Raw genomic sequence first — 10,701 nt, 5'->3', positions numbered from 1 at the left:
ACTGCCAGTGTCAAGTCAAGTGTGTCAACTTGTCAAGTATCAATGTATTGACATAAGTCGATGCGTTTGGAAACTACAAACTAATAACACCTTTAACGTAACACACTACCGCACGGATCCAAGGGCCTGAAGTTGCGCTCCAGACTACGCAGCACGAAGCCGCGAACGCGAGTGTGGACTACTCCACTTCGCTGATTAGCGAACTAGACTCCACACTCGCGTTCGCGGCTTCGCGCCGTGATTCGCGCACGAGTGTGGAGGGCCACATAACAAATACACCTTTTCATTATTAGCATTTATGATAATGGAAACGCACTCACTTAAAACCTTTAATGCTGTATAAACTTAACAAAGAGAAACTTATATTGGGTTCAGTAATTACAAGAATATCGATTTGGTCAATGTTGTTGTTTATAGTTAGCAATAACTCTGCAAAGTTTTTCTTTAAAGAACGAATATTAACGTGAAGTATACATAAGCAGTTATTAAAACTATTTATAGAAGAAAACCAGTAATTAAATTTATCATGTTTAACAGTATTTATTGACAGGTGGGCAGCATAATCCTTTTTCTCTTTCACTCTTATAAATTTCGGTATTTCGCCATCGCCTCCTACCTATGCTGCCATAACCCGACCATGAAAAAAAACCCGGTCGGTGATAAGGACAAAGCATGGCACTATTTTCTCTTTCCTCTCATATGAATCGCAATAAGACTATCTTTCTCTATCCAAGAGTTTCAGGCCCTTGGGTGCGGTAGTGTTTTATGACTTTTAACCTGCAAGAATGTTTGTTTTCATTCCAAAATTAAGTTTCCAGGTAATTAACAAATTAAAACTATGAATAATTTATAATTCAGCTATAGAGCAAATTTTTTGGACGCGCGTTGGTAGAATGAGGGCTATCGTTTTTTTGCTCACCAGTTGGCGCCTCTGTTGATGGTGGTCCAAAAGACTAAAGAACAGCTGTCAGTCATTGAAGTGACAAGTGACATTTGACATTTCGAACTATGGAAAAGACCACCATCTACACTAGCGCCCCTAGCGGCGAATTCATACGCGATAGCCCTCATTGCTGGATCGACTCGATGGAAAGTGTCAAGCCGACTTAACAGCTCTGAATTGCCACCTAGTGTTGAGTAGCATTTATCATTAAATTGTATTTATGTAATTAATTTGGCTTTGTGAGCAAACTTCAGAATACATAATATACTAATATGGGATAACAGATGGCGCTAGTAGGTTAAGTGTTGCTTGTTAGACTAGACACCTGGACCAACCTGGACAAAAAGTAAGTTTTTATTTTTACGGTGAAAATGGTTTAAACGAAGCACATACACACGTTTTAATCATTCATAATCTTAAACATTTGTCTCCAATATATATTTGTAGTGCCCTATTAGAGTTCATAGCTGTTCATTATTTAAAATATACCACACATTTGAACCTATAAAAACAATAAATTAGAACAGGGACTAACCCCGAAATCGAAAAAGAGGTTTAGCTATAATCGCGAACACCGAAGTTCGTACATAGCGGGCATTTTTCTCTATCAATCTAATTAGGCCTTAATTGTAGTAAAAGAGAAAGATGCCCGCAACTTCAGGACTTCGGTGTTCGCGGTAGGCCCTCAGCCCCTCAGACATTTTAGTTGATCCGGGGCCGCGGCCGCGGGGCTCAAGAGGTACCATCTGTCCAATGTGTATTTGCGTCTCACGATTTGCTTAACGAGAGAGTGAGACGCAATGCGCATTGGACAAAGAAATTGGACAGGTGGTATTACCATCCTACCCTTTTATAGACCTGTACCAATAACTTCTGAGGTTATAAGAATATTAATGTTGCTTATTTTTTTATATATAGTTTCCAGACCATATACTAAACCTAAAAATAATATTTTGTGTCATCCTAGGTATTTGCTTAGGTAGAAATTTAGGTATTTCTTTTTTCAATCAGCATTCTGTAAAAAAAATATTCGAGACGAAATTCTTTGTTTCCCTGTAAAGGAAAAGTGGCTTCCGACGTACACACGCATTTTGTGTCATTTTCATCCACGGGTATAATGGCATTTAATAAATACCTAATATTGATCCTAAAACGCCTAAAAAAATATTAGAGTCGGTAAGTGAAGTGTTGTACTTTACAGAACATTGTTATATGTTATTCAAACAAATCTGTGTCAAATTCATCCACCGCTTTTATTAAAAAAAATTTTTTTTCTAATTAACACCCTGTATCTGCCACAAAAAAAAATTCATATTATTAAGTTTACGTCTATAATATTATAATACCACATTGAGACATCATTCATAATTTGGGTCATTTTGATCCACGGTTTTTTTACTATCTGGCAAAATAAAACTCAATTGAGCAAGAAGGGCGTGCGCGGGGAAGGGTACCTACGCGGGTGGGGTGCTTATTATACTTGCCGCAATATCAGCTGGCGACTGAGATCTTAATACTATCTCCTTTACCCTTGTTAAGTTAAGACCAACCAAGAGATGGCATTATGAGCTGTCTCGCCACTTAGTTTTGCGATACAGTGTATTTATTTCATTCGGAGGCATAATTACATTGTCTTATCAATCTTACCGTAGTAGGTATATAAATATAATTAAAAATAAACTGTAGGCTGCACTCCTCATACTGACCAACATTTGTGACGTTCCTAATCAAAAGGTACCACTTTCTCTGACAGGTTATTTGTATAAAGATATAATCAAATTTCGTCTTTATGGTAAACGACAAAGTGGTACCTACCTTTTGATTGAGAATGTCACATCAGCGACTTAAAAATTACTTTTGTTTCGATTTTTAGTAGACTTTTTAAGTTTATTTTAAGACGCAATTTATTGTGATTTTTGTTATGTTTAAGCGTGGCAAGCAACATTAATTACATTGATGATGATGTTCATTAAATACAATATTTTTTCATACTATACTGAACTGTCACCCTATACATGAGAATGAACAGCGCCCTCTTGACAATGATCATATATTACTGGTCAGGCTTTAATATGTGTCATAATTTAGTAAAGTCCCCTTTGTGGATTCTAAGTTTCCGAGTTACAGCAGTTTAGTGAAAGCGTTTTTTTTTTAAATATAAATTAAGGGTTGAATAAAGAGGAAAGAAAATTTGATTATTTTTGCGCTATGACGCACGGTTTAGGAGATTCTTTATTCTTTATTCTTTATTCAAACAAACACAAGTATAAGTTTACAGCGACCTACGCCAAGACACTTATACTGTTAATACATAGTCAGTATCATAAACATGTATACATTTTTCGAACTACGAGTATCTCTAGGAACTTAAATTAAACATACATACTACAAAGTTACATAGGTAGAGTTTAAAAAAATCCTGACACTACTTTGTAAGGACGGCCACTTGTCTGCGAATATGTCTGCGTTTTGGATTGAAGCTAAGAAGTTATTTAGTAATTCTATTGCTCGGTACGTGGGTGCGTTTGAACCGTGATAGGTGCGGACATTTGGATATGCGAAAAGGTTTCTGGCTCTACGTGCGCTACGCCCTACTGCAGCTATGTAGTTGTCTGGGGTAAAAATACGCATACGCTCCAGAACAGATGGGTTGTCAATTTGATTTCTTAGAAGTAGACAGTAGTGTAAGGCAAGCGTTTGCTTACGCCTTAGCTCGAGAGACTCCAACCCTACCATTCCCAGTACAAAGGATGACGGAAATAAGTACGGGTAGTATCCATAATACCTTTTGTAAAGATGTCTAGTAAATTTACGTTGGACGCGCTCGACCATGATGTTATACTTTGCTTCCCGAGGGTCCCATGCGATGGAACTGTACTCAAGCTTGCTACGGACATAGGCATTATATAGAATTATTGCAATTTTTGGGTCACGAAACTCTGAAGTCGTTCTTATAATGAAATACAGCCCTATAAAGTTTTTTTTATTGTTTTTTTCTTTTTTACATTGTGTTTTTTGTATATTACTTCGGGGTTTCATAAAGGGGAACGAAAATTTAATTATTTTTGCGCTACGACGCATGGTTTAGGAGATCAAGCCCTATAAAAAAAAACTTTTTTTTTGCGTTTTTTTTTGTATAAATTAATGGTTACATAAAGGGGACCGAAAAGTTGATTATTTTTGCGCTACGACGCACGGTTTAGGAGATACAGCCCTATATAGATTTTTTTCTTTTTCTTTTTTACGTTTTTAAATCTTAATTAAGGGCTTCTTAAGGGGAACGAAAATTTGATTATTTTTCGCTACTATGCACGGTTTAGGAGATACATCCCTAAAGTTTTTTTTTCTTTTTTTTGTCATTGCGTTTTTTGTTATTACTTTGGGGTTTCATAAAAGGGAACGAAAATTTTATTATTTTTGCGCTACGACGCACGGTTTAGGAGATACAGCCCTAAAATGATTTTTTTCTCTTTTTCTTTTTTGCGTTTTTAAATCATAATTAGGGGCTTCTTAAAGGGGAACGGATATTGATTATTTTTGCGCTACGATGCACGGTTTAGGAGATACAGCCCTATAAAGTTTTTTTGTTATTATTTTTTTCTTTCTTTGTCTTGTGTTTTTGTATATTATTTTGGAGCTTCATAAAGGGGAACGAAAATGTTATTATTTTTGCGCTACGACGCATGGTTTAGGAGATACAGCCCTATAAAGATTTTTTTTTTAAATTTTGCGTTTTTTTAAATATAAATTATGAGTTGCATAAAGGGGAACGAAAATTTTATTGTTTTTGCGGTACCACGCACGGTTTAGGAGATACAGCTCTATAAAGTTTTTTTTCCTGGTTTTTTTTTTGTTTTTTTTTAAGTACTAATTACGGGTTTCTTAAAGGGGTTTTTTAAATTATTTTTGCGCTACGACGCATCGTTTAAGAGATACAGCCCTATAATGTTTTTTTTTTTAAATTTTGCGTTTTTTTTTTAAATATAAATTATGGGTTGCATAAAGGGGAACGAAAATTTTATTATTTTTGCGCTACGACGCATGGTTTAGGAGATACAGCCCTATAAAGATTTTTTTATTGTTTTTTTTCTTTTTTTCTTTTTTACATTGTGTTTTTTGTATATTACTTAGGGGTTTCATAAAGGGGAACGAAAATTTTATTATTTTTGTGCTATGACACATGGTTTAGGAGATACAGCCCTATAAAGATTTTTTTTTAAATTTTGCGTTTTTTTAAATATAAATTATGGGTTGCATAAAGGGGAACGAAAATTTTATTGTTTTTGCGGTACCACGCACGGTTTAGGAGATACAGCTCTATAAAGTTTTTTTTCCTGGTTTTTTTAGTTTTTTTTTAAAGTATTAATTACGGGTTTCTTAAAGGGGTTTTTTAAATTATTTTTGCGCTACGACGCATGGTTTAAGAGATACAGCCCTATAATGATTTTTTTTTAAAATTTTGCGTTTTTTTTTAAATATAAATTATGGGTTGCATAAAGGGGAACGAAAATTTTATTATTTCTGCGCTACGACGCATGGTTTAGGAGATACAGCCCTATAAAGATTTTTTTTAAATTTTGCGTTTTTTTTTAATATAAATTATGGGTTGCATAAAGGGGAACGAAAATTTTATTGTTTTTGCGGTACCACGCACGGTTTAGGAGATACAGCTCTATAAAGTTTTTTTTCCTGGTTTTTTTTGTTTTTTTTTTAAAGTATTAATTACGGGTTTCTTAAAGGGGTTTTTTTAAATTATTTTTGCACTACGACGCATGGTTTAAGAGATAATGATATGTTTTTTTTTAATTTTGCGTTTTTTTTTTAATATAAATTATGGGTTGCATAAAGGGGAACGAAAATTGTATTATTTTTGCGCCACCACGCACGGTTTAGGAGATATTATATCTATATATATAGCTATAAAAGCTCTATAAAGTTTTTTTTCCTGGTTTTTTTTTAAGTTTTAATTAACGGTTTCTTAAAGGGGAACGAAAATTTGATTATTTTTGTGCTACGATGCACGGTTTAGGAGATGCAGCCCTATAAAGATTTTTTTTGTTGTTTTTTTTTTTCATTGTGTTTTTTGTATATTATTTTGGGGTTCCGTAAAGGGGAACGAAAATTTTGTTCTTTTTGCGCTACCACGCACGGTTTAGGAGATATAGCTCTATAAAGATTTTTTCCTGTTTTTTTTTTGTTTTTTTTTAAGTATTAATTAAGGGATCCTTAAAGGGGAACGAAAAATTGATTATTTTTGCGCTACGATGCACGATTTAGGAGATGCAGCCCTATAAAGATTTTTTTTTTGTTTCTTTTTTTCATTGTGTTTTTTGTATATTAGTTTGGGGTTCCACAAAGGGGAACGAAAATTTGATTATTTTTGCGCTACGACGGTTTAGGAGATACAGCCCTATAAAGTTTTTTTTGTTTTTTTTTTCATTGTGTTTTTTGTATATTACTTTGGGGTTCCGTAAAGGGGAACGAAAATTTTATTATTTTTGCGCTACGACGCACGGTTTATGAGATACAGCCCTAAAATGATTTTTTTTCCTCTTTTTCTTTTTTGCGTTTTTCAATCTTAATTAGGGGTTTCTTAAAGGGATTTTTTTAATTATTTTTGCGCTACGATGCACGGTGTAGGAGATACAGCCCTATAAAGTTTTTTTGTTATTTTTTTTTTCTTTTTTTTCATTGTGTTTTTAGTATATTACTTTGGGGCTTCATAAAGGGGAACGAAATTTTTATTATTTTTGCGCCACCACGCACGGTTTAGGAGATATTATATATATATATATAGCTATAATAGCTCTATAAAGTTTTTTCCTGGTTTTTTTTTAAGTTTTAATTAAGGGTTTCTTAAGGGGAGCGAAAATTTGATTATTTTTGCGCTACGATGCACGATATAGGAGATACAGCTAATACAGCCCTATAAAGATTTTGTTTCTTTTTTTTTTATTGTATTTTTCATGTATTACTTTTGGGTTACATAAAGGGGAACGAAAATTTTATTATTTTTGCGCTACGACGCATGGTTTAGGAGATACAGTCCTATATATTTTTTTACAATGCATGTGCTCGAAAAGTGCGTTTCCTACGGAGCCATATCGTGCGGAAAGTACTGCTTTTCCGCACTAGTGCTTTTTGTTTTCAATTTTTTTTTACAGTACATATGGTGCTACTTTCTCGCACTAGTGCGGAAAAGAGCACTTACCGTGCATATGTCGAAAGTTTAAAGGGCCATATGTACTGTAAAACGTACGATACACGTGCGAATAAGTAATTCGCAACTCGTGTCGATTTAAAACACTCCTTTTAATAATTAAACTTATTTGCCATGACATGTTTTTTTATTTACTCGCACAATGCATAGTAAAACATTGTATGATACACGTGCGTAAAGGTGACTTCCGCACTTGTTGCATAAATAGCAATTTTTTTATCAAAGAATGAAAGAAAGTCACGGTATTAATAACCAAATTTTACTTTAGTGGTACCTTTTCCCTATCACTGTCACAAATGTATGTGGCGTTCACGTATATTTTTAAGATTTCCCTGCGCAATGTTGCCAGCTCGCTCGCAAATCAAACATGTACTTACAGTTCTTTTGCATAATGGTGACATTGTACAATATCTATGAGTTTTAAATAGGTAAAAGATAATTCGACGCATTCTTTGCTTGCTTGTTGCTTGTTGTTGTGTTGTTTGCGTAACTTCTTTGAATAAGTTGCGTTAATTTGGCGCACAGGCGAAGTAAACATGCGTTGCGTACGGCAAGGTCACGCCGCGGCCCCACCCTGCACGGCCTCCGTTGCCCATTCAGACCGCCCGCTAGCTTCGTTTGAACGCAAATAATATTTTTGTAATATTTGTTTATGCAGTGGATGCAAGTGACACAAATTCATACATCTTATTTATCTTGCATTTCAAATTAATAAGATGTAAACTCTAATATCTTTAATATTCTTTTGTAACGGTGACAGCCTGTTACAACAAAATCATCAAATATCTTATGAAGCTATGCCTTAATAAGACACAAAATCATTTAATGGACCTATTTAAACGATTAAATTCGACCTAAGTAATTTTTTTTAACTCTAATTTTTTTTTGTGTCATTTAGAATATTATGACATAGTATCAGATTGCAGTGGACGTAATTGACACAAACTATGTTTTCACACTAAAAACACTATCCTAAATGCAACACAGTTACATGTGTTCTCTCGAATATTTTTTTCTCCAAGATAATTCAAAATAAAAAATAATTACCACAAAATAACAAATTACTAGAAAAGCAAATTATATATATGACACAAAACAAAATGTAAGATTTACATCTTAACAAAGTATTCATAAGCGAAAACAGAATTGACTTTAATATTTTTATAACCTAGGGGTCAAAATATAGCCAGCGGTACAGGTCTATTTAAGGAGTCTCAGTGTTTCTCAAATTCCTCGTTAGATTTCGCTGTGCTTACCGGACTAAAGTTATTAAAGTTATTTTAGTTAAGTTACTGAATTAGCATACATAATAAAGTGGCTTTTGTTTGTACGAAAATATTATACTATGCAATGTAAATTAATACATATAAATTTTTGAATGTGAGTGCATATTTTCTAATTTACGCTCTCACAATGTGGACAAAGAAACGACACATCGTACGTAACACTAACTGTCATATAATGTATTGGCTAGCGGTATTTTGAAATAGCAAACAAATTGTAAAATGAAAACGCGAAGGTTTGATCTCCAATACAAAATTTGAATTTTTTGCCTTTTACTACTAGAAAATTTGTATGCAAGACTATATACAGTGTGTAAATCCAATACGGGCAATAAATTAAATGAGATATAGAATTTATCCGTGTAATCATTAAAGGAGTTTGTTATAGTACATTACGATACAAGTGCGAAAAATAGGAAATTCGCAACGAGTGGCGATAAATTAAAACACGACCGAAGGGAGTGTTTTAAATCGACACGAGTTGCGAATTACCTTTTCGCACATGTATCGTACAACGTTTTACAGTACATATGGCCCTATAAATTTTTGACATAGTTGCGTAATATTGTAATTATCGCACTAGTGCAGTAAAGTAGCACCATATGTACTGTAAAAGTTAGTTACACTTAATTATGAGTATTATGACGTGAGTATTATATTCTTTATGACCCCGTAGTGTTTTTTTTTTACCGAGCAGCAATGTACTGTAAACTAAACATGACATTTACATTATGAGATACGACCTTTTTATTGTAACTGCCGTAGACATTACATAGATGAGCTATACGCGTGCGCCCGTGAGGGACAGAACATACGCAATGCGACAATATGATTGGTCGGTTAGATTTGTTGCCCACCATAAACCATACTAAATTTACGGTCGGGAATAAAAAAAAGTGAGACTGTGACAAGGACAAACAATAACAGCGCTTTCTCTGCTACTCCTACTGAAAGATACATAAGACTATCTCGTTCGGTCATTTCCCCCCACCCCCCATGACCGATCCAGTTATACTAGATTCATGGTAACTGCCAACAAGCGTGAACAGTTACTTTAAAAAGCTCGTAACTTATGTATCGCTTCATTGCGGCCCGTATTATTTTGTATGGTTAATATTTTCATTATATTTCTAAGCAAAATTTGTCTCAATATACTTTACGGTCCTATGCTAACCACCGTTTAAATATTCGCCCGCATTGGATTTACACACTGTATAATTATGATTTTTCAACGGGAAATGTAATCTCCTGGGCAAAAAGTACGCTTTTATTTTACGCTATTTCACTTCAGTGGGTTTTCCTGTCAACAAGTGGCCAAAGTTGTGCATAAAATAAAACGTAAAGAGCTCAACCGATATCAATGACATGTCGACACGCTTGTTTGACCTACTCCCGCCTTACATTATAGATATTTTTACTAGATTATTTAATGACTGCGTAACAAACGGAGTTTACCCCTATATATTATACTACTCTTTGAGTTTACCCCACTAACTTAAAAAAGGTTAAGGTTCAACCTGTGTATAAAGGAAAGGCCGAGAAACACGCGTTAAAAAATTATAGACCTATTTCGTTAATTCCGATATTTTCAAAAGTTTTCGAGCGGTTATTAAGTGACGAACTTATGTCTTTTTTCAATAGAAATGATATGTTCAATAAACAGCAATATGCGTATCAACCGGGCCGGTAAACAATTGACGCGGCGCGTGACGTAATAGGCAGAGTAATGGGTCACCTGGACGGGCGAAGGCAGGTCGCTGCGATCTTCTGCGATCTGTCACGCGCTTTCGAACTGGTAAGTCATCCGCTTCTATTAGCCAAGCTCGATCACTACGGCGTCACGGGTAACTATCACCGAGTAATTAAATCATTTCTTGATGCACGCAAACAGCTCACGTCCGTAAACGGTGCAAAATCTGATATCCTAGAACTCGGTCCCTGCGCAGTCCCCCAGGGCTCGTGTATGGGAAACAACCTTTTTATTTTGCTAATGAACGACTTCACCTCTGCAACTGACCAGGCGGAATTCGTCCTATTTGCTGACGACGGTTGTGTCATTGTTGCGGCTGAGACTTACTTCTTACTAAAAGTAAAACTGCAAATGGTCATGGATCAAATATCAGCTTGGTTTTCAGCTAATGGCATGGTGCTCAATGTCGAAAAAACCAACATAATACACTTTAGCCTACGGTGCCCAAGTGATCAATCACTAAATAAATTAAACCTCATGTGCAATGGCCAACCTGTACCTCAAT

The sequence above is a fragment of the Cydia strobilella genome, chromosome 24 (genome assembly GCF_947568885.1).
Source record: "Cydia strobilella chromosome 24, ilCydStro3.1, whole genome shotgun sequence".
Classification (NCBI taxonomy): domain Eukaryota; kingdom Metazoa; phylum Arthropoda; class Insecta; order Lepidoptera; family Tortricidae; genus Cydia; species Cydia strobilella.
Note: the sequence above shows the minus strand (reverse complement) of the source record.